We start from the raw sequence: 8,473 nt of genomic DNA on the forward strand, positions 1-8,473 counted from the left end.
TTCTGTAATAAAAAGTTCCCACAATCTAATTAGTCATAAAAAGTTATGGCTTTACCTAAATAAATGACCATGAACCAATTGGAGTGTGTGGCTACACAAAACTACCTTCCTAACCTGTTCCTTAATCTGGCTGAATAATACCATTATTCTAAGCATTACATAAACTGTACATCTGAGCCAATGTATAGGATTGTAGTATGTGGCCTTACTGGTGGACAGACCTGGAAATCTGAATAATATGTATGAAAACATTTCATAGTGATGTGGTCCCTACCCTGATGAGCTTACACACTAATACATATTCAATAAATCTGCTATCATAACGATTCTCAAGGCTTGATTTGATCCCTTGGGCAGAGTGTGTAGTGTGTACCCCCTATGTCTGATGGCAAATTCACCGCTAGGTGCGTACACCACAGACTCTGTGAGCAGCTTTAAACTCCAGTTAACTGGCTTCATGCAGACAGCAGAGTTTGCAGGTGGGCTTTCTGCTACAAAATTCCCATAGCTTGTGTTTTGCTGGCAGAAGAGAATGTCACCCAAAAAAACTGAATTAGTGATTTCAATGAGATTTAGGTGCCCACATACCTTTTGAGGATCTGGGTCTTTAGTGTATTGTATGGTCTCAGCCAGTAACATTGGGCAACAGTCATCTTGCTTCTTTCTCCCATTTACTAGCAGGAAGTAAAGGAAATACTCTTATCAATATAACTATTGTAATATCAATACAAGTATATTTATATGCACGTTTTGTTTCCAAAGCTCATCTTTCTGTTCTTTTAGGGATGTTGAAGAATCACAACTTTTTCAATATTCTCCTACCCTCACCACTTGATATATCTACATTTAATAAAAAATGGAGAAGATACTTGTTAAATTTGGTAGAGCTAAAATTATCCCTGTCAACTGGAGTTTGGATCAGAAGTGTATAGCCTTCCATTCCTGCACTCTGAATAATCTATGTGAGTTAGTCTCACTGCAGCAGGATATATCTGTCTGCTCATAAGAAGGAAGCAAGCAAACTGAGTAGAACTGGAAAAATAGTTTGTTATACTCAACTGCAGTAGATTGTGAACAAATCTAATGCCCTGGGTTTCATACAAACCCATCCCAGTCTAATTCAAAATCAGTTAATGTTTTCTTTCAGAACTGTGCAAACTAGTCATGATGAGCAATTTGTCTGAAGAATTTTGCCCTCTTTTTCATAAACGAGCTTTGATTTTTATTACTGTATTCAGTGTTTTAAATTATTCTGCAACTAGGTTTTATAATCAGTTTCATACATTTATTCTGGCCTATGGATGAACTGCCTGGAGTCTTGTAGCTTGCCTCTGCTCCATTCCCTTATGTGGCGGTTGTTGTGCCCTTTATGGAGTGACTGGAGGAAGCGTATGCAACAGTTCACCCATCATGGGGTTGGTGTCTCGCTAACTGACAGCTGAGTCAGCAAAGGTTCCAAACAGACACCACCTTGAGGAAATGATTGATAGCTCTGAAATAAAGCTGTTAGCCCCTGCAGATGGTTTCAGTGGGGCTTGAACCTCTGGCCTAGGAAAGTGGGAGCAGAAAAAAAAAGACTGCATAGACAACAGGAGAAAGGGCAGTTTTGTCCTTGTAGTTGGGGGTTCATTTGTTGACACACTGGTCAGTTCCTGTAACTCTGTATAAAGCTGCTGAAGTTCTGCTGACTCACTGTGGTAGGTTTTGCTTATAAACTCCACCCAGATGAAGTTGGGTTCTAGGGCTTAAAGGAAATGGGATAAAGAAGGTCCTGGAGACAATCCTTAGGGACAGTGAGGCTCAGTGGAGGAAATTTTAGGCTGAGGTTTATGTTCTGTTTTTTGTTTTTGTCACCAACAAGCCAAACCCTTAGAAGGATGAGTTTGTATGCTATCTTAGAATCTTTTTGCTGCTTTGAGGATGGAGTTGCGATTCTGCCCATTAACAGTACTCCAATTCCTGGTCCTCTCCCCATGTGGCAGTTTTGATGTGTTAATGCAGACCCGGTCTGAAATAACCTCTACAAAGCCTGAGTGGTGGTGCAGGATAAGTGAAAGAACAGTTGTAGTGGTCAAGGAGTTAATCATCAACTCCGCAGGTCCCTAATGCAGAGATGCTGTGGAATCTCTCTGCACCTTTTCTAAACTTCTGGCTATCCTCAAGATCAGTGAGGCAGACCCTGCCTATGCAAGAGTAGGGCTTTATTGTTGTGGAAGAGGAGATCAAGATGTAGCCCATGCTCTCTACTCTCATCAAGATAGTGAGGATGCTAAACAAGGCTAGACTTGACGCTGATCCTTCTTGAGCCCTAACATACCCCACCCCAACTTAATGCATTACTGTGTACCGTAATAATCTGTTCACAGTTTTTAGGGCACATGACATATCCAAACCAATTTGAGTTCATTTTAAAAGTAAGCTTTTGTTAGAATACTGTAACAAATGCTTTTCTCTAGTCCAAATATACACTACTAAATAGACTGCATTCCGTTCATCCTTTCCAAAAAAGCAATCAGTTTTTTCTGGAAAAATCCGTTCTTTATGAAAAATATCTTATTGCTCATGATTAAGGTTTTGTCATGGTTATTTTTAGTAAAAGTCACCGACAGGTCACAGGCAATAAACAAAAATTCACGGAAGCAGTTACCAGTCTGTGGCTTTTGCTGCTTCAGCTCCATGGTTTCCCCCCTACCCACAGCAGCTGGGAGCTGCAGGGTGACCATATTTCCAAAGAGAAAATGGGACACCCCCAACCCATTGCCCGAGGCGTTCCTCCTCCCTCCGTGCGAGGCTGTCACCCGTTACTGAAACCCTGAGGAGGGCCCCCTCAGGAGTCTGTCACCTGTTGCTGGAACTTTGCAGGGGGGTCCCTGTTACTTGTTGCTTCTGTCACCTGTCAGAACCTGTTGGAACCCTGCCAGGCCCCTCTGGCTGCCAGCTCCAGAGTCTGGCAGCTCCTGGGGCTGAAGCAGAGAATGTAACGGAGTTCTCTGGAAGTCACGGATTCCATGAGTTCCATGACCTCTGTGACAATTGTAGCCTTATTCATGATTCCATCGTCCTCTAGATGTTGAGTGATTTGTTTCTCTTAATATGTCTGCCATTATTTAACCAATGATGTAAGTCAAACTTTTAGGAAGCAAGAGTCAGGATCATTCTTTTTTTCTATGACCATGGTCTCATTATTTTAAGGGTACAGTAAAAAAAAGTTCAATACACTGTAATTTCATAGTCTTTCAATTAATCATGAGTTGCTAATGCTACAGACTTGCTCAGAAAGGCAATGGAAACTACGGAGGATAAAAACTTACCCACCTGATAAACTTTGATGTTACCCAGAACTGTACCTAGCCTATGGATAAATACCACTCTGAGAATTTTCCACAGTACTTACTGCCATGGCAGCAACAGCAGGACTTAGTGATCAGAGGCATTTGTTTCACACCTTATGATAAAGTACAGAGGATAAACTATTCTAGATGTGCACAACAGATGTCCCTCACATAGATTCAGAACATTTGTTCTGAAAAAAGGGTTCTGACAATCTTGTACAGGCCCAACAAGAAAGCTCTATTTTATGTGTTCATGGTTAGTGTTCTTATAATAAAATCTTTAGGACATGGGAGTTTGATGAAGTTAAAGACTGACCTTTCTGGAATCTCAAGAGCAGCTTCTGTAAATTTAAGAGGAGGCTATTATAGATGGAGGCTCCATTGTCTCACAGGACTGTGCTATTTATAAAGATAAAGATGGGTGATTGCTCTGCCTTTTGATTACTGGTTGGAATTGTATAACCTACCTTTTCATAGGCAATAAAGAGCTATTGGAAAAGGGCTGCTACAAATAGCTGGAATTTATGAAGTATTAATATTCAAATCAGCTTAACTGACTTGCTAACACAGCCAAGGTTGGCAGCCCTCTTGCCACTGACAGCATTTGGCTTTGCTTTAATGAAACCGTTTCATTTGCTCAGGAGAAAGACACAGCAAACAAATGAAGAGAACAGTTAATAGAGGATATATGGCAAAGTGTTAATGAAAAATAAATAACTTCTCTTTTTATTCAGTATTCTTCTTTTGTAGTAGAATATCTAAGATGCTGGATCATTTACAAACATATCTGTCTCTACATAGTGAAGCGTTACAACAGTTGGTTAGATCACAGTATTCCATGTCTTTGTCATTCTTTTATTAGGACCTTTTAAAATAACACTTTTGTTCCCTTTTTAAATAACACTTTTTAGAAGATTTTTCATTAATTTCTTAATTGTCCAAGGAGAAGATTCCCCTACCCTTTCTGACACTAAATAGTGATATTAATTGCTCAGCTAAACGGGGTAACAGTATTACCCTGTTCTTTAAATAATCACTGGATGGGTTCTGTGTACTCTGCCACAATAAAACATGTACAGTCTAAAGAGCGTGGGAAAGGGTTTTAGACTTGGTGTTCAGTTTTTAAAAAGACATCTAGTGCTAAAACAGGACTTTTGAAGCTAAAGCTTTAACTATATGCTAAAGTATGAACTGTACAAGAGTATGAATGTTGAATTATATACTATTCTATTCTTCGGGGTGAATCCTGAGCCTACTGAAGTCAATGGAAGCTTTGCCATTGACTTTAACAGGGGCAGGATTTCACCCCATATGTGTAAACATTGCTTAAGCAGATATTTCAGGATTTAAAGCGTAGCAGCCCTAAGGGTGCCTGACAGTGAGAAACAGTGCACGACCCCAAAAGAAGACTGCAAAGGTGACTCTGACTCCCGATGAATCTGGATTCTGTCTTAGATGGAGTGCCAATGCAAGGAACAAAGTACAGGGTAAAGACTAATATGCAGTGGCATCAACATAAAATACAGTCCTAATGCATCATCGCTGTAAATTTATCACTAGAGTTGTGGAAGTAATGCAAAAAGATAAAGTCCAATCAATTTTTTAATTAATTGGCTCATCTCTCTTTTGTGTGCACTTGTAGAGAACAGTAAAGTGGCCAGATTTTACTGGCAAAGTCATTAAAATCAAATTTCATATTGTATGAAGCAGTAGTTGTGGAAACCAAATTTAAAATTTGCACATAGAAGTATTAATACCAGAAGTGCTTGCCCATTCATCCAGGCAGGAAATAGATACAAAGACATATGACTTATGTGACCAGTCACGTTGCAAATTGATTTCTGAATATTCACAATCCATTCACAGGATAAAAAAAATATTAGGGTACATGTTTCTAAATCAACTAAGGGAGTTAGACTCCTAAGTCCAATTGTAAGGCAATAATAATAATAGTAACTAATAGTTGCTTCATAGCACTTTCCATACATTGATCTCAAAGTGCTTTTGTAAAGGTGGCAGGTACCATTTCCCCCATTTTAGAGATGGGGAAACTGAGCCACAGAAAGGCACTCCTAATTCTCATCGGTGTTTTTGAAAATGGTAACAGTCAAATGTGAACAACAAATATGTTTAGGGTAATATAGAAGTTGAGTGTGGGATTTCCAAAGTACTCAGCATTGGCCTAACTGTGCTCCCATTGAAGTCAGTGATAAAACCCCCATTGACTTCAAAAGAAGAGGAGTTAGGTCCACGCTGAATGCTTTTGAAAATCCCATTGTGTGTCCAGATTGTGACCCCTTTACTCACAACAGTGAAGTACAACAGTACATTTCATTATGACAGAAGTATCCCTTGTATGGTGTAGCAGAATATACACAAAGCCACAAAAACTAACTGAAATAAAAGGAGAAAAAAGAACCCAACAAAGATCCACTTATAATTTCAGATCTATGCTATACTCACACATTTAATTGACTTGATTAGGATCACAATATTTAAAGGGCCGCAGTGAGTTAATAAGACCACATATACTTTGAGTTTTAACTCAGCATAATCTTCTAATCTTACTTAGAGACTAATCAGTAATCACGTGAATGAAAGAACAGGAATGTTGTGTATATACATTGAGAGAGAGACAGAGGGAAGGTACTTTGGCATATTACAAGCATTGCAAGGTATGTAGGCAAAACAAGAGTACACAATAGCTAAGCCACATATTACTTCCCATATACTACTACATTTTGATTCAGAGAATGATGTTTCACAGGGTCTATTTAATTCCACACTAAAGATAATGCTTTCCTGCCATTATGATTCTGCTAGAAAGGGTAGCAATGGATCTTCCTTACAAAGGAGGAGAAAGTCAAACCAATTAGATATGGAAACCCAATTAATATGATTGATGCATTAATATAGGAGGCATGATTACTGACCATTCTGACATCCTTTTTAGTCAGTGTTCTTAAAACTGACCTTTCCAGGAAGGCCTAGGTTTGGAATCACATCCTGTTCTCTGTGAATACTTTAGGCTACAGTAAGTGAAACCTGGATGACTTTAAACACAAGTGGTGAGATTTACAATGTGCTGTAAAGGAAGAAGCTTTGGACCCATCATCAGGCAATAGCTAGCCCCAAAGGAGGCCTTCCACATAAACTCTGCAGAAACTCTGAAGAAAGTGGCTGCCTCCTGAGATAAGGAGACATAGAGGGAGACTCTTCAAGACTTAAGGCTGATAGTAGTAGGATTTTCTCACAAGGATAGCCTTTAAATGTGCTATAAATTAATAGCATCTGTAATAACTTGATTATCTGCTACGCCTTCTATAATCCTTTAAAATATAATTAGTCCTCTCTCCAATGTAGAGAGAAGGTGTGGAAGGCAGGAAGTTTTATTATTCTTATTTATTTATATTATTGGCTTAGTTCAGCATATCCTCTTGCTTTAAAAAAACCAAAACTGTCTAACCATCCACACTCTCTGGGAAAATGACAATGGGTCAGGGGATGTTAGGTTATGTTAATAAGACTCTTGTGTGCTTAGATGGAATAGAACAGGAGAGGAGAGGAAACTTGGGTGCCAAGGCAATCGGCTGCATGTTTTAGAGGTTTTGAATCCCAGATCTCAAGGGTGATGAGGTTCTCTCTGGTTAATTTATGACCAGCAGATGTAGTCTAGAAGAATTTAACCTTTTAACTTTGTAAACAAACACTCCATGTATGTGTATTCCTAACTGTTGTCCTTGCCCCTGGCGCTGGTGAATGCACTTGGCATGCCCCTCAGCACAATGCTAGCTGCCAGACCCTTCTCCAGACACCTGGTTCTTCTCCCTACCTAACTGCTAATACCTGTTCCTTGCACCCTGTTCTGACCTGTCTCCTAGCTCAGAGATGCACTGCAAATACAGTATCTAACAAACTATGCCACAAATCTCTCTCTTTTTTCCCCCCTGCACCCCTAACACCACCTTCAATCTGTGACAAACAATGTACCTGAGGAGCATGTGCTTTTTTGAGAAAAGAAGAGAGGGACTGGATGTTTGTATTTGCATTAACATAAAATCACTCTTATAACCACCGCAAAGGAGGAACTTCCATTATCATTTGGAAATGAAACCTGTTATGTATATTAAATCACACTTAGATGGGGATACTCATACTCCATTCCTTAAATATATTGAGTACAGTGATAGCACAGTATAGGGTTCAGTTTACAAAACTTCAAGGAGGGTGAGGTGACAGGACCTGTCTGCTAGAGCTGATAAGAAATTTTTTGACTAAATGTCTTTAACTGGCAAAGTGTTGATTTGACAATACTGAAACTTTTTTGAAACTTTCCTCAGGAGAGGGGGGGAGACTCGTACCTCAGAATAGCCAAAATTCAGAGTAGAGACTCAAACCTAGATCTCCTACTTTCCACGTGAGTGCCCTGACCATTGGGTTATTGGCCGTTCTGAAGTGAGGTATTTTTTTGTTTGTTTGCCCCACAAACAAATCTTGATGAAGCAAAATGGCATCGTCTTCAAGAAGAACACATAACTACTCCACTGAATTAAAATAGGCTGCTTCTCTAGTTCCATGTATTAGCATGCCCATTTACAGATTAGCATGGACAACTGACTAGTCCAGCTATTTCTGAAAATCTAGCCTCTTTGCATATAATGCCTTTGAGATGGGGGAAAACTGGTCATCCTCTCCAATAAAAGAACTGCAAGCAACAGTATTAAAATCCACCCCCTCCTTAGTGAGTGCACAGATGAACAAGGAACCCAACTTCTCCCATGTACACACAAAAGCAGGGAGTCCTATGCTGTCCTTTTTCTTCCTGTCTACATGACACTCTCCTCTTGTGTGTCAGCAGGGGCCTGAGAGTGAGGGGAACCTTGCTTTCTGAAGCCAAGTTTGAAAACTGACAGTTTCTGCCCTTATTTCAGATTTAAAATCAATGATGTCAGATCTGGATCACACTGTAGGTGTTTGTGCCAATCTGTAGTTCAAACTACTATTTAAAGACAAATCAATTAACATAGAAACCATAAATAAAATTATATTAAATAAATCAGAGAATATTTTAGTGTATTCATAGACATTTCTGTAGCACTCATCCACGTAAGAATCTGAGCCCCTATAGGGAGGGGAAAAAG

This window comes from Chelonia mydas, chromosome 5 (assembly GCF_015237465.2).
Source record: "Chelonia mydas isolate rCheMyd1 chromosome 5, rCheMyd1.pri.v2, whole genome shotgun sequence".
Taxonomy (NCBI): domain Eukaryota; kingdom Metazoa; phylum Chordata; order Testudines; family Cheloniidae; genus Chelonia; species Chelonia mydas.